At 48.7% G+C, this 23,776-nt stretch overlaps 1 pseudogene; it reads left to right on the top strand.

Moving 5' to 3' along the window:
* Positions 1-17,959, top strand: part of LOC113242876 (ferritin light chain-like) — a 57,080-nt pseudogene extending 39,121 nt beyond the window's left edge.
* The last annotated feature ends 5,817 nt before the right edge of the window (positions 17,960-23,776 follow it).

Here is a 23,776-nt window from a genome sequence, read left to right as displayed (position 1 = left end):
CCCTCAAGTGACACATTAAAGAAAGTTGCTCTCCAGACCTAACTATGTATTAGTGTGTGTTTGAATATGGGGGAATTTTTCTCACATAGGAATCTAAACTTAATAAGCCAAATGCATTGAGATGTCTATGATGGGAACTTTCAGAGTCGTGAAGGCCTAAACAGGTACACAATGTCTAAATAATTCTGACTTACTGAAGACATACTCAAAAGGCTCTGTGTCAGTGTCACATGATTTATTGGCTATGGCGATTAGCGTGCTCGCGAATTCCCCTGTTCCCAAAGGAGATGAATTTACCCTTACATGGCTAGTGCTACGCAGTCATGTAGAGAGGACGCTGTTACCAAGCAAGACATCACCGTTTAAGAAGACCTCTCAGAGAAATGAAGGGATTGTAAGGGAAGTAGAGGAATGGGGGCAAATAGAACTCTAGGCTTTCATCTCTGGAACGATTCCAGCTCTGCAGTAGGAGAGAGCAAGACTCTACCCTAAGAGCAAACTCCAGCGATTATAAGGGACACTCTCCAACAGGGAAGCCATTTGCCCCTGGTGCAAACCAGTAGGCCCACCACTGGCCTTTGAACAACTGGCTAGTGAGGCAAAGAAAGGTTCTTTTATGTTTAAATCTCACTGCCTCTCAAACTGCCCTTCCGAAACCCTATCTTTCCCCTTCTTTCTTTTCTTGGCAACACTAAAAGTCCTTTGTAAACATCCTCCCGGAAAAGTCTCTGTAGATCTGTCTGATAAACTTCGAATGGGGGAGAGTTTAAACTCCTGTCTGAGAACAGATTAGATGGAGAGCTTAAGAGATTATTCCCTTCAGAGAAGTAGCCGAAATCACCAAGCATGAAAAGGTGTCAAGGAGAAATAGAAATGATATAGTCCTGGTCTTTCTACACAGGGCTTTTTTCTCTCCCTAGAACCCAAAGTTCTTATGAGCCCTGATGCTGATCAGGAGGAAGGAAGGTCCAGGATCTTGATTTTAAATACACAAAATTGGGAAAGCCAAGGTGATGAAACATGAAGAGGTGGGCTCGAAGTTAGAGCTAACTGACTTAAAAACCACTCCAACCGAACAGAAATAGTCCATTGAGGGGCACTCGGTTGGCTCAGTCAGTACAGCGTGGAGCTCTTGAGCTCGGGATCGTGAGTTTAAGCCCCACATTGGGTGTAGAGATTACTTGAAAATAAAATCATAAAAAAAAAAAAAATAGCCTATTGGGTCAGGAATGCAAATTGCTTTTTATTTTTTATTTTTTAAAGAATTTGTTGCTAACTCAGGTTTTATTTAACAAATCTGCCTGTCTCTCCTTCCGCCCATCCTTTTTCCATCATGGGCCAAAGAAAATGTATTTGTCCCTTGACAACATTGATTTGATTTCTTCCTAAATGGACGATTCCTAAGGATCACTTTGAAAGAGGATATGGAAGCTGGCTGATTTCAGGGACAACTCTTTCACTCCCTCTTGTCCTACTCCGTTCCTTCCCCTTGGAATGTGGCTGGTTGCTTTATGAGCAGGGCCAGTGGAAGTTTCCCATCCCAGGAGACATTGTCAGATACTAGATGGTGGTTCCTTCAAAGTAGGGGGATTCCTGCACTGGATGGAAGGGGGGACCAGAAAACCCCAAAGGCCCATTTCAGTTCGAAGTCCCCTCAGTCCTGTCTTCGAGGGCCCTTGTGGTTCAGAAGCCATTGGTAGGAGTCAAGAAATCAGACTCAGATCTTTACCCCTCTTCTCACCCGGAAGCTCAAACGGCAGGTGTGGAGAGAGCAACACATGGGCAGTATGGCAGGCCAGGTGTCGAGTGATTGCGGAGGAGGCTGGTCTAGACAATATTGAAGCAAAATAGACAGATCGAAACCCTGCTCTTCTTCGAGTGGTGTCTCTTCAATGAGACCATGATTCTAAGCTCCTAAATGACCATGTCTGTTTTAAAAAAATTAAGCTTTCTTGGGGTATGCTTGCCATGAAATCAACTGCATATATTTAAAGTGTACAATTTGATGTTTTGACATATGTATGTACCCATGGAACCATCACCATACGCAAGATAGTGAATATACCCATCACCACAAAAGTTCCCCATCTTCCTTTGCCATTCTGCTCTGCCCTTGGTGCCCTATCTGCTCCCCCAACCCCCCCCCCCCCAGGCAACTAGATGACTTGCCTTCCATCCTGTAGATTAGTTTGCATCTTGTAGAATGTCATGTAAGTGTAGTCATAAAGGAGTTACTCTTTTTTTTTTTTTTTACTGGTTTCTTTCACTCAACACGATTATTTCGAGATGCACCCTTGTTGTATCTCTCAATAATTTATTCCATTTTATTGCTGAGTAGGAATCTATTGGATGGAAATACTACAATTTGTTTATCCATTTACTTATTGATAGACCTTTCTACTGTTTCCAGTTTTTGGCTCTTACAAGTAAGGTTGACTTGAATACTCAGGTATAAGTCTTTGTGTGGACATGTGCTTTTATTTCTCTTGGGTTAATACCTGGAGTGGAATGGCTGGATCATATGTTAGGCATATGTTTAAGAAACTGTTTTCCAAAATGTTTTTACCATTTTACATTCTCACCAGTGGTGTGTGAGAGTTCCGGTTGCTCCACATTCTTGCCAGCACTCGATATAGTTAGGTTTTTGTTTTGTTTTGTTTTGTTTTAGACTAATTTTAGTGGGAATGTCATGGGGACGTGGTGTCTCATTGTGATTTGAATTTGCATTTCCCTAATGACAGATGATATATATCTTTTCATGGGTTGCTTGCCATCTGTATTCTTCCTGGATGAAGTGTCTGTTTAAATCTTTTGCCCATTGGTAATTGGTTTGTTTGTTTCCCTATTATTAAGTTTTAAAAGGTTTTATTTATTTTTTAATTTTTTAGAAAGCTTTTACTTATTTATTTGAAAGGAAGAGAGTGGTAGAGAAAGCACGAGCAGGGGGAGGGTCAGAGGGAGAAGCAGACTCCCTGCTGAGCAGGGAGCCCCATGCAAGACTTGATCCTGGAACTCCAGGATCATGACCTGAGCTGAAGGCAGATGACCAACTGACTGAGCCACCCAGGCACCCCGAGTTTTAAAAGTTTTTAAAATATGATTTGGATACAATCTTCTTATCAGATCTGTGATCTGCCAATATTTTCTCCAAATTCTTTTTTCTTTTTTTCTCGAAGTGTTTTTGTTTATTTGTTTTTTATTCTCAAAACATTATCTTTGGAAGAGAAGCTCTTAATTTTGGTAAAATCTAATTTAGTAAATTTTTGTAAAGCACTGTGCTTTTTGGTGTTGTATCTAAGAAATATTGGCCTAATCCTGGGTCACAAGGATTTTCTCCTATGTTTCTTCGAGAAATTTTGTAGTTTTAGGGGCCCTGGGTGGCTCAGTCAGATAAGCATCTGACTTTGGCTCAGGTCATGATCTCAGGGTCCTGGGATCGAGCCCCGCGTTGGGCTCCCCATTCAGTAGGGAGTCTGCTTCTCCCTCTCTCTCTGCCCCCTCCCCCTGCTTGTGCTCTCTCTTTCTCTCAAATAAATAAAAAGTCTTTAAAAAAAGAAATTTTGTAGTTTTACATTTTGGTCTAAGATTTATCATGGGTTATTTCTTGAATATGATGTGAGGTATAGATTGAATTTCCTTTTTTTTTCTTTTTTTGCATTGTTTATCCAATTGTTCCAGTGCAGTTTGTTTAAATAGATCACTTTTTCTTCACTAAATTTAAGTTCCTGCCTCTCTGTCAAAAATCAATAGACTCTATCATGTGGTGTTCACTTGCAGATTCTCTGTACTGTTTTATTGGTCAATTTGCTCATTGCGACACCAATATCATATGGTCAAATTACTGTAGCTTTAAATGGATCTTGAAATAAGATCATGTATAAGCAGCCAATTTTGGTGTGTGTGTGTGTTTTTTTAAGTGTTTTGGCTATTCCAATTTCTTTGCATTTCTAAATTGGACAGAACTAGCCTCGTGTAAGACATACAGATGAGAGTCTAAACGTCTTTAAACCACACTTGCCATCAGCTCCTTATGAAAGAGGATTCAGAGATAGATACTCAGTCATTATACCTTTACTGAGAAGTACGGTACACAAGTATCTCAAAGGACAGGTGTTTAAATGACTTGAAAGACAGGAAGCGAGGGAGGAGGCAAGATAAGGTTCATGGAGGAGATGAAATTTATTGGTAGAAATTTGATGAGTAGGGAGTAGCTGGAACATGAGTTAGCATCTAGAGAGAACAATAGAAAGTACGTTCAGCAAGAATTCCAAGTAGACGGTAAGGGGGGGGGGGGCATCGAGAATACAGTGGGAGACAAAGCTGAAACAGTGCGTTGTCTCCGGACTGAAGAGAGTCTTGAAGTGGAGATTCAAGAGTTTGTGCTTAATTTTCTGGGTGATGAGGAGCCATGAAGTTTTTTTTGTTTCATTTTGTTTCAGAGCGAGAGGGTTTTTAAGAGGGAGGGGATTGTCATGGGAGTGGAACCAACAGCATCAGCTGAACCACTTCAAGCTCCCATCCTGTTACAGATCCAATCCCATCTCACCTGCTGGCTGCTGGAGGGGGAGGAGGAGGAAGAGGAGGAAGGGAGGGCCTGGACTCGTGGGAGAGGTTGACTGGCAGCAGGGCTTTAATTTCAATGGAATGTTTTCACGGGCATTGCCTTTCCCTTCCTGGATGGGTGAATGAGTGGAGTTTCCTTGGGAGTGTTTTTCTTGGGCACTTTCATTGGGTTTCAGCTAAAAACACAGGATACTGGTATGGATCTCATGGTTTAGGTTGAATGGCAGGCCACCTCCCAAACATCCTTAAGGCTACATTTTATCCAACCCTTCTCACTGTACAAATGCCTACCGAGCACAGATTTATAGAATGCCAAAGCTGAAAAGGGCCTCCGGGACCATCTGAGCCATCCTTCTCCTCTTACTCCCACTGTTCTGTGAAAAAGCGAGAGTGGGAGAGTAACTCGATTCCAATAACACGAATCTGATGGTACCATTTACTCTGTAGAACCCTTCAATGGCAGCCCAAGGTCTTTAGCTGGTGTGACCACGCATCCTGATTTGCCCAGAATAGTCCTAGTTCTTCCTTGTTCCTCCCGTGCAATTATTCAGAGTGACCCCATTCACTCTCCGAAGTGAACCAGTCCGGATGAGAAACTGTATGGTCGCCCTAAGTAATGCTTTCCAAAGTATGGGCCACAGTGTGGGGTCAGGCATGGGGTGGGGGTGGGGGTTCTTAGAGTTACTGTAGAGGGTTTGTGAGTCCATAGTGCTGCTAGAGTTTCTCAATCAGCAGAGAAGTAAGACTACTACATTTTAATTGTCTAAGATGAATGTTGAAGACAAGTATAGGAAGCCCTGGAAAATACGGGGACATAATGACCTCAGGGATCCAGCCCCTCCTTCTCAGGCCCCTCCCCTCCCTGCTCAACCCCTAACAACCTGTGGTCCTGCCCTAGGGGATAATTCATGGTAACTTGACTCTGCCACGCTGTTTCAAGACTCCGTGCTTTTGAACATGTTTCCATCTGCTGGAAGACACATGCCACCCCCATGCCTGTCTTGTCCCACGCTCAGAGTTGCCACTCCCCTGTCTCCCTTCCCCGCACAGGGGGAAGGAGCTGAGAGCCGAACTCTCTCTTCTGAGCCTCCCTGTGCCCTGTGTTCTCTTCTGTTCCGGGGCCCACTGACACTCTACAGGGGCTGTATTTGTTGACAGGATGTCTCCCTCCTGGTCTCTGACCAGCTCAAGGAGGCCTGTCCCTAAGCTTTGAGCGTGGTGCCTGGCCCAAGGAAGGGATGCAGGAAACATTTGCCACGTGCATTCATTCGATCAGTATTTATTGAGCATTAATTTTGTTCCAAGCACGATGCTGGGACCCAGAAGGGCATGCAACAGTGTCCCTGTGGCTGGACATTCTAGCCCAATCCGTGAGCCGATGTGGCATGAGTGTGTGGACCGATCTGTGTCATGCACGTGTGCACGCGTATGTCTGTGCGGGCTGGAACCTTGGGTTCCTCTCAGGAAGCCAGAACCCTTCAGAACAAATCAGTCTTTTCCCGTGCAGCTTCATTGTGAATTAAGCAGCATAAATCTCTGATCTATTTAAAAACAGGGAAAGGGAAGTCTGTGGAGGCTAAAATAACTTTCTCAAGGTCACCGAATTGTGTGGTTGGTCCCCTGGGAGAGAAGCCTCAAGCCTTGGACCTGCTTCGCCCAGGGGGAGGGGGTGACTGTGATTCCACCAAGCTCTGCCCACTCACATGGGAGATGGGGGGGATCCCCAGGGTTGCGCGTAGGGGACAGGCAGGCTATGTTGGTGCCTGTCACCAGGCAGGGGCCCCTCCCAGGAGCTGGTCCAAAGCCTCAGAGGCTGAGCAGAAGCCGAGCAGAAGCCTGTGCTGTTTGTGGTGAGGAGGGCGCCGTTCTCGGTGGTTTATTTGTGCAATTCCTGGAGTGAGAGGGAAGGTTTGCAGCTGGGGCTGAAGTAAATACCAGGTCCCGGGGAGCTCAACGAATGATAATGCAAAGCCCTGAAGCAAAAGAAGAGGGAGATGAGGGAGGGGGAGGGGAAAGTGGGAGGATGGGGGAAGGGAGGGAGTGAGATTGAAATCTGGAGACCCTCAGGCTGAGCCCTGATTCAGCTGTAGAGAGGGAGGAAAGATTCAGAATTCTAGAAATCTGTCTCCTTCTCTCTCTCTCTCTCTGTCTCCCCCCCATCCACCACCCCACCGCAATTCATTCCTGTCTTGAAACAACCCTCCCCACCCCAGCTCAGAGAATTCTTTCTCCTTGCATTCGGAGGCTTGGTAACTTTGGCCTGACCCTGGGTTCCTCATTCAGGACTCCTCCTTCCTGCCTTCACCACCTCCTGAATTCCATTATCTGAACTCTTTTTAGGACAGAGAAGAATGAGGCTACGAGGGGCCCTCCCAAAGGCCAAAAGGGAAAGGTGACAGCTCCCGCGGGAGGTGTCAGTCTCCAGGTCAGGGCGGGGATGGTGGGAGGGCCTGCACCCCAGCAGAAGCCCAGGCCTGCCTGCTCTGTCCGGGGCCTGGGAGCTTGCCCAGTCTCCCTTGAGGTAAGGGCTCCAGCTCTGAGCCTCTATTAGATTCTGTAACAGGCTCTCCCAGTTCCAAGCAAATAAAGAGCCACAGGGAGGGGAAAGAAAGTGACTTGGAGGTGGTGGAGAAATGCCAGCTGCAGGCATTTCTGAACCCTGAAACCCGATTACTCAGCAACCCTCAGGCTTTGCCAGGGGCCTCCCTGCAGCAAGCCCCGGGCCTTCCCCCCGCCGGCCCCCCACCCCACTGCGTCTCTCTGCTGCTTGAATCCTCCCCTGGGGGCCCAGTGCCTGTCACCTGCTAGCCCTTCCACTTCTTGGGGTCACTTGCCTCGTCTGCGGGCCCATCAACACACCTAAGTATCGCTGAGTGTAAGGAGGCCAAAGGGATCGAAACAGCTTCCACTGGAGAGAAAAAGGAAGGGTATTCCTGTTCCCTGAGGGGTTGTGGGGGGGGTGGTGCAATCTTGAGCTTCCTTCTGGAAGGCTGAGTCTGCAGTGCGGTGGGACACCCTGCGCAGCGACTCCCCCCGGCCCCCCAGGAAGGCATAGATTTGGTCCTGGTCTAGTGCTCAGCACATGGTAGGTGCTAAACATATTTGGTGAATGAGTGAATGAATGAATGAATGAATGAAGGCATGGTGAAAACATGAACTAAATAGAGAGGGGAGTAGTGGGAGACTGAGGAGGTGGAACTCGGGAGTGGGCAGAGCCTGGGGACAAGGGTGGAGAGATGAGAGATTGAAAGGGAGCTGTGTTCCGGGCCAGCCAACGCACACTTGCAGTCCATGAATCACACCCAGCTACCTGTGACACTGGCATGAATAGCTCCGCAGTTCACAGTGTCTGCGCATACGCACCCCCATTCAGCTGGAGGCCTATTGGGACGGTCATTCGGGGGACTCTGGTCTCAAAGCTGGAGGACCCCTGGGACCATGGGATCCAACGCCCTGAATGACAGATAAGGGAAACGACTTAAAGACAGGCAAGTGACATTGCCAAGGTCATTCCGAGTTGAGGCAGGGCCCATACCATCTCCAGGTCACGTTCCTTTGGCTCCACCTGTCCTCCCTCCAGGGGATTTGAAGAGGCAGCATTTCCTGGACAACACTGATTGACGGTTGTGACTCACGAGCACGTGGAACCAGTCAGACCTGGCCTTTCTCTGCCCTCCCTTTTGAAATCATCTCCAGCCCTGGAGCCTCTTGTAACCTCTTCTCTACTTCACTGGCTGCTCTCACCTACCAAGCTGCCTGCAGTCCTCAGCCTTTAGAAAAAAAAAAAAGAAAGAAAGATAAAGAAGCACACATTTTGGTCGAATGACCTCAGGGGGGACCCTGATAAAAAATTCTTTGTTTATACCTAAATTCCCCAGAGACGGAGAGGCCAATGTCTCACTCATCTGTTTCTCCACAGTGACAGCACACAGTAGGTGCTCAGTCAGAGTCTGGTGTTGGGAGAAGGTAGGAAAGGACGGAGACACCAGAACTCCAGGCAGCCTGGGGAGTCCTGGGCTTTCTGGGCTGTGTTTGTGGGTCTTCTCAGCAAAGCCCTGCCCCTGGGGTGTGGCCAGGAGACCTGCTTTTCTGTGCCTGTCAGACAAGTAAAAAGTGCAAGCTGCTAGACCTGCATTGATACTCAAATATATGCAAAGGACCGAAGTCGGCTCCCAAACCAAATTTAAATCAAACCAGGTCAAGTAGGTAGGGCAGACTTCGGTAATGGGGACTGTCGCTGGGGTAGGCTTGTGAGCCCCTTGCCTTTGCACGTGGATTTCCAGAAATGCGAGCTCAAGCTTCCTTCAATAATAACTTATGACTCAGTTCCCTTCCAGTATCATTCTGGAGTTAGTATCTCACCGCCATGCGTGGTCAGAAGCAGCTGTGGGATGCGAGCTGGCAGGGGACACATTGTGTGAATTTTATTTTGATGGCTCTTTTGGAGTGGGGTCTGCAAAACTACACAGTCAGTTACTTCAATGTTTCCATCAAGGGGGAAAAGAAAAACACGAGGACTGGCTTTCAACCATACTTCAAAGATGGCAGCTAACTTGCTCTTATCAGGTCATAACCAAAGTCAAGGAGGAGTTTAGAGATTCCCAGCCTGGGCTAGTCATAACCCATAGTGTTTCTTGTAATTTCAAGTGGTGTCATAGGTTGCTCAAAATACAATTAAGTGTACTTTAGCTTAGAAATTTACATACACACACACACACACACAAACACACACACACAAACACACGCACACACACACAAACACACACACAAACACACACACAAACACACACACGTACCATATGATGCTTGATTATGTACATTTGCTATGTAACACTTTTGCTAAGAGTTAGCTTGTGGGACAAGAACAAACAAGAAATCAAGCAACAGGCAGGCAACTCATATCCAAATGTGGCAAGGTCACTGGAATTGCCTTTAAAAGAAAAAAAATATACTTTACAAATAGGAACTCTCAAATAAGAAAAAACACAAAACTTGTATGGAGAGAGAAATTCCTATTAAAGGGGAGTAATAAATGGAAACAAATCCTTAAAACTTTCAGTGTTTGGCTACCCTCATTCCGTGGTGGTTAGGGATATTTCGGGAAATAAAATAAGTTTACTTTCATAAGTGACTGGAGGAAGTGTGTTGAAGTGGACCGAACGGGGCCCTGGGTTTTAACTGTATTATGAAAAGGGCACAGCGGGACAGAAGGCTAAAAGGAGGGGTGGGACTGGTTTTTGAGGCCTTCTGTAGGCCTTCCGAAGGACTCTGAGCCTCCTGGGCAGTGAGGGTTATGGAATGTTTTGCAGGGGACAGGGGAGAAGGAGGGAGTTGTGTTTGGCAGAACATGTCAGTAGCCTCATGGAGAGAGACTGGCGGAGGTAGAGGCAAAAAGCCCGGTCGGAGGCTGTAGCAATAACTCGTGTGCAAAATGGGGAAGACGCTTGAGCAGCGGTAAAGATGATGGCCCCGCTGCGGTGGTGTTGAGATAGAATTAGCCGAGCTCTTGGTGGATGGTGATGGCAGGTAGGTGTGAGGGGAGGAGAGGGATAAAAGACAGCTCTGAGCCTGGGGATCTGGGAGGACATCCGATCCTCAAGGGCTACTCTGGTCAGAAGGGCAGCCACTGGCCACAGGTGTCCGTGGAGCCCCAGAAATGTGGCCAGTCTCAGCTGTGCGGTGCTGTCAGTGTAGCACGTATACCTAGTTCAAAGTCTAAGTACCAAAAAAAGAATGTAAACTATCCCATTCATGATGTTGCATGTGGATTACATGTTGAAATAGTTTGGATATATTACAGGGTTAAATAAAATACAAAATTAATTCGACTTCTTTTTTTCTTTTAAATAATGTGGCTACTAGAAAATTTTAAATTGCCCCTGCGGCTGGCATGAGCTCTCTCGGGCAGTGCTGCTCCCGTGGCTTCCCATTACACTTGGATTCACGTCCAAATTTCTCACCATGACTGTCAAGGCCCTTGCTGGCCAGCCTTGCTGGCCTCAGTGTGGGCCACACTCCCTTCGGTCAGCCTGTTCCAGGCACGCCGGCCTTTCTGGTCACCCAGCATGCCAGTGCTCTTCCCTGCCTCGAGGACTTGGCCCTGGCCGTGCCCCTGCCTGCACGTTCTCTCCCGAGGTCTTAACCTGTTGGATCCTTCCACCATTCACGCGCCACCTGGCACGGTGGTCATCTTCTCCAGAGCGGTTCTTTTGACCACAGCTGTTTCTGAAACAGTTTTATCTCCTTCCTGCAATACCACTCTATCCTCTCGCCTTTTTATTTTCCCCGGAACACTTCATCTGCATGGGAAGTACCTCGTTAACTGTTTTGTTTAATGCTGTCCTATCTCTTCCTGATTGCTGTTTAAGCTCCTAGAAGGCAGGGACCCTGTCTTCTTCCCTTTTATCTCTGGTTCTTAGCACTGCACCTGGCACAGAACTGGGATACAATCAATATTGATGAATGAATGAATGAATGAATGAATGATTGAATGAATGAATGGAGAAATACAGAAACATTGGAAAGCGGAAGGTTTGGGGAGTGTCTCAATTGTTAATTGCTATGCAAAAACACCATCCCCAAGCTTAGTGGCTTGAGAACGGACACTGGCCGGCCTGGACGCTGGGAACATGAGCCACATCGTACTGTCCGAATCCGCCTGACTTCATGCTCGTTCTCTGTCTTCATGAGCAGAACTTCAGCATTCCTCTTCGTTAGTATGACCGTGGTACTCCAGGCGTCTCCTGCCCAGGGCAATGGTGCGGTGATTGTTCGTTAAAGGAACTTCCCGTCCACCCTTCAGCGGGAGATAGTGACAGTCTGTGCCCCAAGGTTCTCTGAATTGCTCAGCTAGAAATCCCTGCCTTGATGTTTTCAGCCATCTTGGACTGTCATGTGGTGATTCTGGCCCAATTCTAATACTACTCCCGTATGGAAAGACTGCCTTAAACCAAGCTTCTCGTCGTCGGTAAGTTCTGACCTTACCTCCCCTCTTGGAGATGCTGACAAAGCTCTGCTAGGGGTTCTGCCTTACTGCAGCAAGCAACGAATTTATCTTTGTCTTGTCCACAGGTCGTGTCCATTGTACTCGGGGCCAGCTTTCTAGGCTTAACAGAGCAACTGTCCTCGTGTGGGGTGACGGGGCTCAGCCGGCCAGCTCTTCTGTTCCACATGCTGTCATCTTGGGGCTCCACCCGCCGAGACATCCAAGATGGCTCCCCGGAACATCTGGTGCCTTGGTGGTGATGGCTGGACGGCTGGCCTCAGCTAGGATGCTGGGATGGCAGGACCTCTCTCTGTCTCCAGGTGGTCTTGAGGCCTCTCCCTCTCCGTGTGGCTGCTCCACTCGATCTCTCGCTCCGTCCGTGTAGCTGAATTCTTCTCTTACACTGTAGCTGAATTCTTATAAAGCGAGGCTGCCAGCCGCTCTTAAGGCTGAGGCCTGGAACAACAGCACGGCTTCCACCTTCTGCTCATTAAAACAGCCACGGGGCAGACCAGAATCAAGGGAAGGAGAAAAAACTCCACCCCTCCACTGCGGTAATGACAACATCTGATCTCCCAGAGAGCTGAATTCAGAGACTTAGATGCTCCTTAGCCAACACGATTGGGGAGAAGAGTGGAGCCAGAGGTCAGGCAGGGCTGAGAAGGTGGGGGGCCTTGTCCTCGGTCCTCAGGCTGAAGCCCCGGGGCTGAGTCAATCCTGTGGTATGAGCCAAGGAGCCCAGCAATGTTTTCTGAGCAGACACCGTATCCCAGGCAGGCTCTGGGCTGATCTCAGCAGAAGGATGCGGAGAAAAGCATCCGATTGTCTGTGTGTGCCAGGCTAGCGGTAAGAGACCCAACAAAGACACTCAGGACTCGGGAAGGTAATAGTTAAATGCTGAGCCGAACTGTACTGATTACTAGCATGGCTGGCATTCAGAAAAGAAAAATAGTTTCTCTGAGCTGTTGTCAAAGACTCATTTTTTTAAAATATAAACATTTCAGTTATAAAAGTAACATACCCATTTTACAGAGTATTTGGAAAATGGGGAAAGGAAAACTCCATCCATATTCTCCTTCCCTAATGAAGCTACTCAGACAGTTCCAGTGTGTTCCCTCCCAGCCTTGTCCTGTGAGTGGGTGCTGTGGGTATACTTGGGAACTGTTAAGGAATGGGTGGCTTTGTGGGGCTTACTCACAGAGTTACGGAGGAGTCCTCTTGGTCCTTTACAAAGGGATCCCCCTGGGAGAAATGGCTCAGTCAGGGCTCTTCCTGGGTCTCCTGTCATTCATCAAATGAGAACAGCCAGAGTGAGTGGCAGGTGACGCGGTATGAAGAGTTTCTTGGGAACTTTGAGGAAGGCAGGTCTTGATGGATCCCTGGTGGGGCAAGCAGGTGCACTGGGGTCTGAGACTGTGCCTGGAAGTGGGAAAAAGAAGGAGGGAGGGAGGCAAGGAAGAAGGGAGAACAAGCCAAGACAAAGGTTGCCTCGGGGTACAAGGTGGGGGTGGCATGGGCCCTCTGTGTGGCCCCCGGTGCCATGGTCAGGCATTCATAAGCCTTGGCCAGGCTGGCCAGAGGTAACATCTTCTGTCTTCACTGACTGGGTCCACAAAATTGGGTTGGGCTTTTTGTTTTACTGGCCTTCAAGCCTTCTCAGGCGTCACCTCCTCAGTGAGGCCTTCCCTGATTATCCATTCTAAATTAGACCCTAGCCCCACTTCAGTCCCCTTCTATCCTGCATCTTATTTTAGTTTCCTCTTAGTATCTCCCACGAGCTGACATTTTCTCCTTTTATTTATTTCTTTTCTTTTTTATTGTCTTCTCCACATGCAGACAGAATGTGTGCTGAGCACCATGGCCGGGCCTATCTTGTTCCCTGAAACTCTGGTGCCTGGAAGGGTGCCTGGTGCAGAATAGGCACTGCACTAATCCTAGTGATTGACTGGCTAGCCAGTGCCCCCCGGGAGCTGCTTCGTTGGCCAGTGACCACCTTGGGGCAGGATGTCCCTCCCTGCGGTACTGCGTCCCGTCCCGAGCTGCAGGTGACCAGGACAAACATTAGCGTCTCCTCTGAAGAAACCCCTCAGGTAAGAAATGCTCATTTTGCAAAACCGAATGCAAACCTGGCAGTCACAGACAGGAGAGAAAAGCCCAAACATACTGTATCTAGAAAGTCAGCGACTGCTTCCTGGCTAGGGGACATTCAGCTGACAGGGACCCTAAATGCAAGAAGTGTTTTCTCTGGGGTGGCCTCCTCCAGAGCTGGTGCTCCAGAATCACGCCTTAGCCCCTTTTATGCTTTTCCCCACTGCTTTCTCTGGGTCCCAGTGTGACTCATTCGCCTGTTACAGGTTCGCTCTCTTTCAAAGCAGCCATGCACACAAGATCTTCAAAATCGGATGCTTTTCTTACTTCTCAAAGTTGGGGATTTACTTTCCCATTCCCTCTATAGGATTTTTTGATTCTGAAAAAGTCCTGGTAATTCATTTGTACTGAGGATCATTAATCTTTATGTTAAAAAAAAAAAAAGCCTTGCCTTCGATTGCATTAATTCTCTGACACTTGGGAGACAAGAGGAAGGAAGGAACCTGCAGTTCTCATGCCCTGAGAGAGTTCAGCTATGCGTATTAAGGCAGCAAAGCAGGACTAAGGAGAACAGATTTCCAGCTGCTCCAAACTGGTTCTGGTTACATATGTAGCAAAAGTGCATGGACCGTGGAGATGGAGTTTACGCTTCCCTGGGAAGTCAGCCGGGAAGGGTACTCACGCCGCCACGGAGTCAGGCTTTAGAGTGGGGCTCACTGCCGTCCGTTGCTGCAGAGAATGATGCAAGGATAGCTCCCCAGCCAGAAGACGTGGGTTCCAGAGACCCACCTCTGTTACTTTCTAGCTGCCTCCTCCGCCAAGCCAGCTACTATCTTTGAGACTTGATTATCCACCTCTGCTATCCAGGTTAACATGACCAGTCCTACTTACCTACATGGAGTGCTTTTGGCATCAAATGATGCGGTGTTTGTGAAAGCATTTTGTGAACCTTGAAGTATTATTCAAGCGTCGGTTGTTGTTTTTATTAATATGCAGCTGCTTTCTATGCTGGGATACAGCTTTCTGAATATCTTCCGTATGGTAGACACTGTGTCACATGGTGGGAGCACAGAAAAAGATGTTGTGTTTGCCTCCAAAACTTGCCCAGTCTGGGCTGGGGAGACAGAGAAACAGAAACTCGAATCCAGTAGTGTCAGTGCTGTGTTTGAGGTCCCAGGATGGGGCAGGAGGGATGAGGAGGGGTCATACCAGGGAAGGGTCATAGCAGGGAACTGGAGGCATCAGGACGGGCTTCCGGAAGCAGGTGGATGGAGCAAAGTCTTGCAGGACGCGTAGGGTAGGAGGCCCCTAGATGGAGAAGTGGGGGAGACACACTCCAGCATAGGGCAGTGTGTGTAAAGGGCTAGAAGCTTGGGGGGAGCCTGGAGGGCTTGAGGCCCTGAAGCAGATTGCACGTGGGTGGTGCACGGACAGGACACAGCTTTCTTATAGGCAACGAGGCAGGTGAGTAGGCTGGGAGCAAATCACGCGAGTTTTTGAGTCACAGAGGCGATAGGAAGCCCTTGGAAGTTTTCTCCCGGAGATGTGACTGCTGGGATAGACGATGGGGTATGGTGATGGGCTGGAGGGGGCATGACTGAAGGCAAGGAGCTCAGGCTGGAGAGGGGAGTGCAAGAGCTCCAAAACTCCTGCACGAAGGCAATGACAATGGGGGTGAGATGCCTCAGAAGGGGAAGCCCGACGGAAGTTCCTGGTGACCCCTGACACTCAGGGAGGGTGGGGTGGGGCGGAGGAAGTCACGTTGAGCCTGGGGAGACAGAGATAGGCATCTCGTCGGCACAGGGTTGGAGACATACTGACTTCCATGGGGAGATGTCCAGGGGGTGGCGGGGTTCTGGATTGGAGCTCAGGAAAGAATTCGAGATGGGAGACAGCAGATCTGATGGTCTTCATGCAGATGCCAGTCACTGCCGTGGATGGCTGGGCAACAAGAGAAACAGGACGTGGACAGAGTTTTCAAGGGCAGCGACCTTAATGGGGTGGGTAGAAGGAAAGAATCCAATGGGATGTTGAGAAGTTGCAGGATGGGTTGCCCCAGGGGCTAAGGAAGGAGGGAATTTCAAGGATGGAGCTACACCTCGTCAAAACCTCATGAATGTTGACAGAGGAGAGGACCTAAAAGTGACTCTCTGGTTTGTTCACTGAGTTGCCCTGGCCAGAGCATTCTGTGGAGAAAGGGTCACAGAAGGCTGGCTGCGAAGGTGGCCGTGAGAGGACTGAGACAGTGGAGGCCACAGGGGAGATGTCAGGAGCTCCTGGTGAGAAGGGAGAGAAGTCACAGGTGGAGAGAACTGCAGGCCTGGGGTTGGCTCTGTGAGACTGTGGAGAAATAAATGTGCTTATAGGCTGGGGGAAAAAAGTTAAAGAAAGGTAAGGGGGGTTGAAAGTCAGGAATAAAAGCAGATGTTTTTGTGGAAAACCCCTTCCATGAAGGGAAAAGGGGTGGCATCAGAGTCTGCCCCTGAGAAAAGAGGGAGCAGCAGCCAGGTGAAGGCGAGCTCGAGGGAAGAGGTCAGCAGATGAGGAGGAACGCAGGTTAAAGAGAGCTGGATGCCACCAAGGACAGAGCTTTACCCGAAGAAGGAGGAGCCACGGTTTGGCAAGAGTCTGGGGAGTCAGAGAGTGTGTCCTCACTCATAGCCCATGGCATCCATGCTCCTTGGCCCAGGTACAAACCCCAACTTCCGGGACCCCACTCCCCAAGCCCAGGTGTGCACACTCCTCAACCCCCCCACCACACCCCACTTCCTGCCCACTGGCTCCCTGGGTGGGGAAAATGAAGAGTCATTAATCCAGCAGTTTCCACACAGAGGCAGAACCAGGCAACGAGGGGGTTCGTACCCAAGCTGCAGGTAGAGGGGGGCATTCACTGAAAACAGAACAAGTTTCCAGGGAGCACAGTGGAGAGGCTGAGGAGGGTCGCAGCAAAGGAGGGAAAAGCACAGAGCCAAGGCCTGGAAGCTGCATGCTAAATGTAAAATCTGGCTTTTAAAAAGTAAATTGAATTCAGGGGCGCCTGGGTATCTCAGTCCTTAAGCGTCTGCCTTCAGCTCAGGGGTGATCCCGGAGTCCTGGGATCGAGCCCCACAGCAGGCTCCTCCGCTGGGAGCCTGCTTCTTCCTCTCCCACTCCCCCTGCCTGTGTTCCCTCTCTCTCTGGCTGTCTCTCTCTCTGTCAAATAAATAAATAAAATCTTAAAAAAAAAAAAAAGTAAGTTGACTTCAGCCCGCCGTCAGGTTAGATGCTGACGATGGACTGTGGGAAATGCAACTTCTCTTTTTAAACCAGTGTGTGTTTAAATATGACCATGGCCTGCCTTAGGTCTTTGTGAACATGTGAGGCAAGAACAACATTGTAAGGTATCCTTTTAGAAAGGCTCCCAGCATTAAACTGTTTCAAAACGCCTCTTCTTTGGATGGATACTCTCTGTTTTGAACTGACAGTGAAATCTCGAAGACATCACACAAAAAGTAGTTTCAGAGTTCTCTAGAGGATCGTATGCTGTGCTGCCCCTCCAACCCTGGTCTCCCCATCTGGCCCCTATCTCTACCCCAAAACAAGAAAACAAAAATAGCACAAATGAGGCAGTGTGCCGGAGGTCCCGCAGATCTGCCTCCTCCTTCAACAGTGTTTGGACAGAACAGACCCAGGGACGCCCCTTCCACCAGCCTCCGACCACCCTCCAACCTTTGCTCCAGTCGCAACCTTCGGAGCCATCTTCTTGGCCACCCTCTGCCTCCGGGATGGCCAACACTCTATTTTGAGCTCCTTATCACGGATCAACCATGATCTCCCAAATTGTCCGAGTTATTCCACCGAGCTGGAGGTCGCTGTCAACCATCTGTTCAACATGCATCCGCGGGGTCCTTCACTTCCCTCTGTCTGGGCTTCTATTTCCACCACGACGACGTGGCTCTGCAGGGCATGGGCCACTTCTTCGGGGATTTGGCGGAGGAGAAGTGCGAGGCACCGAGCCTCTCTTGAAGGTGCAAAACCACCTCTACGGCCGGTCCTTCTTCCATGACGTTAAGAAGCCGTCCCAAGATGAGTGGGGGGAAACCCTGGATGCCATGGAAGGGGCCCTGGTTCTGGAGAAGAGCCTGCACCAGGACGTTTGGGATCTACATGCCCTGGGTTCCGCCCGCTCAGACCCCCATCTCTGTGACTTCCCGGACAGCCACTTCCTAGATGAGGACGCGAGTCATCGAGAAGATAAGCGACTACCTGACTAGAAGTCTCTGGAGCCCAGCAGGCTTGGAGGGGCCCCTCTGGCCTCTCCCTGGTCCCAGGGCTTGCGCCTGAGCGTCTCTCTGCAGCCACTAGGCAGCTTTTTCATCACACGGGAGCCTTCTCCCAAGCCCTGGACCAAAGGGAAACAATAAAACTTTTTGCTGCAAAAAATCAAAAAACAAAAAGCACACAAACGAGTCTTTAGTTTTGGGGTTTTTTTGTTTGTTTGTTTTTTGTTTTTTTCCAGGCTTGCTCCCCTCTGCAAGGCATTAATGGTCAACTCCACAATTACCTAGTTATGTAGAGTTTTAAGGGAAATCTGTCTGATTCTGCAAGATTTTGGTTTTTTTTTTTTTAAGGTTTTATTTATTTACTTAGAGAGAGAGAGAGAGGGTGCACAAGCAAGGGGAGTGATAGAGGGAGGGGGAAAAGCCGACTCCCGGATGAGCAGGGAGCCTGACACAGGCCTCAGTCCCAGGACTCCAGGATCAAGACCTGAGCCAAAGGCAGACACTTCACAGACTGAGCCACCCCGGTGTCCCTCTGCAAGATTCTATTTGTATAAAAATAATCATGGGGTCCTAATTATGGAACAGAACACAGGAAAGAATAACTGCGTCTTCAAGAGTATTTACTCTTCACAAATCTGCGGTGTGGGAAGACTTCCTTTACATTTTGCAACCCATCCCTGAGCCCACCTATCTGTCGGGCATTCACTAAAATGAAGAAACGTCTTCAGCACTTTCCCACCTAACTTTTACCGCTCAGCGTCTTATTGGGCATTGCTTTTGCCCTCTCGCGGCCCTGTTAAGGAATGGTATTCTTGTTATACATTGGGATGCCATAAGGACAGATTCTATGGCTAAGGGGAAAAGCTGAGAGAAGAGAAACTATGTAGCAGGAAACATGACATTTTGGATGCTGGTCTTTGTCTACCCCAGGAGTTTTTCTCTAGGCTGGAGTTTTCTGCAAGCTGAACTTACAAAGGTCATGTCTCGCATTGGTGACTGAACAAGTGAAATGAGTCTAACATGAAAACAGATCACATTAGTGAATAATAAAATAGTAAGTTACAAATAGTATTCCCTAAATAACATTGCTCTCATTGAGTGATACTTGGAATTTTAAGGGAAAAAAGTGCATCGATCTCTGCTTGACCAAAGGCAGATTATACCTGGAAACATATCCAGACATAGAATAACTACAGTAAAGCCTTATTATTAATTTAGGCTACAATTATTTACTTGGGTTGCAATCATAGCTCTTTTTCTTACTGTAAAGAAAGATTTACACATTTCACCCTTGAACAATGCAGAAGTTGTAGCACCGATCTCCCCCATCCTCAAAATGCATATAACTTTTGACTCCCAAAAGTTTACGGCTAATAACCTAGTGTTGATTGGGCACCTTAGTGATAACATAAACAGTTGATTAACACATATTTTGTATGTTATGTGTACTACATGCTTATATTCTTATAGTAAACCAGAGAAAAGAAAATGTTATGAAGAAAATCATAAGGAAGAGAAAATACATTTATAGTACTGTATTGTCTTTATTGAGGAAAAAAATCCATGTACAAGGGGACCTGCACAGTTCAAACCTGCATTCTTCAAGGGTCAGCTATAGTATAAATAATATGCAAAAGCCGTGTTTAACTTGTTTAGGAGAATACGTTCTTTAATTGACTTTAATGCATTCGTTTTATAAGAGCAAGTGCTTTTGTAAACTATGAATTCAAACTCACTACAAGTATTTGCAAACTTTACTGCTCTCCCTATTGGATATTTAAAATTTAGATTTTTCACTAATTCAGACTGACATTCTTGTTTAACGAGACTAATTCAGTAAGTTTATTTAATTCAGTAAGTGTACTAGTGGAAAAATTCTAGCCAGTTGGGGAACTATGTTTCCTAAATGGAAGGAGTCTTGATAAACAACAGATCACATTCTTTTTTTCAGAAAAGAAGTGGACAAATGAGCAGGATGGGAAGCAATTTTTTAGGATGAAGAGGGAAAGTGGTGGTATTTTTAACTCTTGTTTTTCTATTTCCCCAGGAAGATAACAAGATATTACAGGGAAGGATACGGTCTTAGGACTTAGGAACAGATATGTGAGCAAATCCCGCGAGATACAGTCTTCCTCTGATGTGCCACACCGCGAGCCTGAGTCTCACTCACACGGCCCGGCTCCAGAGTCTAACGTGTGGCCTATTTGCTTGCCACAGTGGAACTACAATGCCCATCTATTCAGGTCTGTTTCCCCATCTTTCACTGCAGACGAAAATACTTGGTTGTAAAATCATCCCGGACTTTGGTCGAGAGTTTTGAACTATGCCCGATATAGGTTCTTAGAGCCACAGAGCATGTGTTGAAATGTAGAGACATATGGAAGCCATGCTGACGAAGGAGAATCACAGCTCATGGAGTTGAAAAGGACTCTAGAGACTTCCGGTCTAACCTTCTCACCTTGTCAGGGAGGAAATGGAAGCCTAGAGACTCCAGGGGATTCGCTCAGCATTTCACAGGTAGTGCCCAATTTAGAACCAGGATTCCTTGATTGTGCGTCCAGTTCCTCGACCACATCATGGAGCCTGTGCTCATTTGGAAGATACTAGTATTGTAAAATGATTAATCTTCAAATTAGCCGTTTGACAATAACTTTTCTTCGGTGGAATTTGACTAGTTATATACCATGCCAGCCACGTCTGCGGCCACGCAAATTCACAGGCTCATCATGATTTGGAGGACCCAAAGCTTGCCTGCTATGACAGGTCCCCTTCTTTTGCACCAGCAAGGTGCACCACTCCTCTTTTATGGCACTTAACATGGAGTAACTATTATTATTATTAATTGTTTACTGGTTTGTCTCGCCTACTAGACTGTGAGCTTTACGGCTGTAGAGAGCATGCCTTTCTTCTCCCTTTATTCCCATAGCGCCTGGTTCGGTAATTATCAAATGAGTCCATGAAATTCAGAAACGCTGGAAGCAGCACTGGGCCGTTCACATAGGGCCTGGTGCAGTTAAAGGCAGTCTGTGAAGTCACTGGGCGGAGTTCAGGGTTGGCTGCCCGGCTTCCTGAGCATCCCTCCCTCGCTGGCTGCGGCGGCTTAGGCATCCTCACAGCTGACCACGCGTTGAGGTCGTCTGTGCCAAGCACCATTCTAAATGCTTTACGTGCATTTACTTGTTTTATCCTCACCACCCTATGAAATACTACAAGTTACAGAGGAGGCTTGGGGAAGTTAATTTGCCTTGGTCTTACAACCGAAGCAATCTGAAGCCAGATCCTGCGCTTTAAACCCTTGGGCTCTTCTGCAGTAAACCAAGGACTGAAGCGGACAGCTTGGGCCTCTTTTTTTTTTTTTTTTTTTGGCCTCTAAGCCAAGTTATATATTTGAAAATATAAATATGACTACCATGGTGAACTTCCTGAAATTTCTCAAACGGGACCTACATATTTACCTATCTCTGCATTTTCTTTCACCTTCGTATTCCTCCTTTCTCTTCCTGTTGATCTCATCTTTTCGGCTCTCGCCCTGAAAAACGTACCTGGTTTCCTCTCAAATCAGAATTAATCTCTCTGTTCTTAGGTGCCCTTTGTTTAAACTTCATTTTTGGCACTTACCTCATCATGCCTGGGATGAGTCACTTGAATGTTTGTCTATCTTCCTAGCTAAACCAGAGCTCTGGGAGTTGGGGGCTGTGTGGCAAGGGATGTTATCTTTGTAGCACTCGCAGCGGGCCTGCTGCGCGCTTAGTAGGTGCTCAGACTTGTAGAAACGAGATAGCTTTTTTTTTTTTTTTTTAGGAGTCCAAAGTTGCTGTCTGGCGGCTCTGTCTTTTTTGGGACACCGTTGTGGGCCGAGATGCCCCCCCCCTCCGACTCCCTCCCTGCCCACTCCTGCCCTGGCTTGGCCTGACGCTTGGCAGCGCTCGGCAGGCCGCGAGGGCCTCTGGTGCCCTGACACTGGCCTCGGCCCAGTTTCCCCGGCTTCTAAATGCGGCCCGGAGCTACCGGGGGAACTGGAAAAACACTGGCAGGCCGCCCCACCCCCAGGCCCTGGCGGGGCCAGGCGGCCGCATTTCTGCGGCTAGGGCCTGCTGCTCGGGAGGCGCTGGGGCCTGGGGCGGGGGAAGCGGGGGAGGCGGCCGGGCGCGGGCGGCTGCCTGCCTGTCAGCGGGAGCGGGCGCGGGCTCGTGTGTCAGCGGCTCCCTCCTCCCTCTCCCCCTGCCGCCGCCCGCCCGCGCGCCCGCCCGCCGGGCCTCCCGGCCTCCCGCCGCCGCCGCCGCCCGCTCCCCCCGCGGCCTGGCAGGTTGCCGGCTGCACAGGCGGGGGTTCGCGCCGTTCTCACGACCTCTCAGGTTGCCTGAGCTCATCTGGGAGCTATTCATTTCCTGCCAGAAAGCAGCCAGGCCTGCTGAGCAAACCACCTTGGCCGCAGGGCCGCCGGGGCTGGCCCGGCGTGGCCGCCCTGGCCTGCTCCCGCCCGGGCCGCGGGCCCCGGCGGCCTCCCTGGAACCCCCGGGCTGCCCTGGCGGGCGCGCGGCGGGGGCAGCTCGGCGGCCCATCTGGTTGCACTTAGGAGCCGAGGAGGAAGCTAGCAGCGGGTTGTTACCGGCCAAGGGGTGTGGGAAAAGTTAATTGACTTTAATGACAGGTTTCCCGGGACGGTGGTGACGATGAGGGGGTCCAGTTTAACCCCTGGGTCCCCACTGCAGAAACACGTGGGGTGGAATGGGGCGCGAGGAGGGGGCGCGCCGCGGAGTCACGCATATTCATTAGAGAAGGCTCGCGTCTTGACCGGGAGAGCTCCCCCGGCAGTTCAGCGCCTTTCCCGCTCCGGATGCTGCCAGGGACGGCGGGGGGCCGGGGCCCTGGAGGGTCTCCATTCAGAGGATAATGCGCGCGGCGGCGGAGGCCGGCGGCCCGCATCCGGACGTGGAGCTTGGAGCTGGGCCTTATCTCTTGGAACCATCGGGACTGTCCCGGGCGGGGGAGAGGGGCCGCTGGGTGTGCCCCGAGGTCGTAAAAGTAGGCCAGGCCGGGTGGGGGGTGGGTGGGCAAGATTGCAGTCGTCTTTGAAGCTTCATCCCCCCCCCTCCCCACCCAACTAATTACTCCAGAAACAGCCTGGGTGCAGGAGGACAGAAGGTCTTCGAAATAAACCCACTCATTTCACGGACTTGGAAATGTCCCAGATAAGGGAAATGACTCATCCAAAGTGACACAGTCAGTTTAGTGGTGTCGCTGGCACAGAAGCCTGAAAATTCCCACTGGGGCCTAAGATGTCACCCTTTCTCCTCATATTGTACAGAAACAGATGCCTCATCTAAGAGTCTAGACCCAAATTCCAGGAAAAAAGACGATTTTCAAATTATCAAAGGAACAAATGTTTACTTCTCTTCCTTTAATGTATTACTCCCTCCCCCAAGAGATCTATGTACTTTTGATGATGTTAATAAAAATTCACTTTTTCAGTTGTTCCCCTTTAGTACAGGGAAAGACAAATTTAATTTTAAGTTGGTGCAGAGATTGCGCTGGTTTGTGTGTGTGTGTGAGAGAGAGTTTTTAAAGATCATACATGTATTTTTATAAAAATGAGACCCTGATGCCTGCATTGTTTATGCCAGGATAGAAAAAGACTTCTAGTGCACCAGAAGACAGGTTTACCAAATGAAGCATTTAGGTTTGTTTTGGGTGTCTTAATAGAGCAATTGCTCTTGTGTTTGTGTTTAAACAAGAGAGAAATCATGGAAAAAAATGGTACAATAAAGAAGGATGTGTGTATATATGTGTGTATTTCTTGGGGGTGGGTGTTGGACACCTTCCACATAATGAGGCAAGTAGGAGCCAAATTTTAAAAAGTATCTTTTTAAAACTCTCC

This window comes from Ursus arctos, unplaced genomic scaffold (assembly GCF_023065955.2).
Source record: "Ursus arctos isolate Adak ecotype North America unplaced genomic scaffold, UrsArc2.0 scaffold_4, whole genome shotgun sequence".
Taxonomy (NCBI): domain Eukaryota; kingdom Metazoa; phylum Chordata; class Mammalia; order Carnivora; family Ursidae; genus Ursus; species Ursus arctos.
This window is presented reverse-complemented; position numbering and strand designations above follow the sequence as displayed.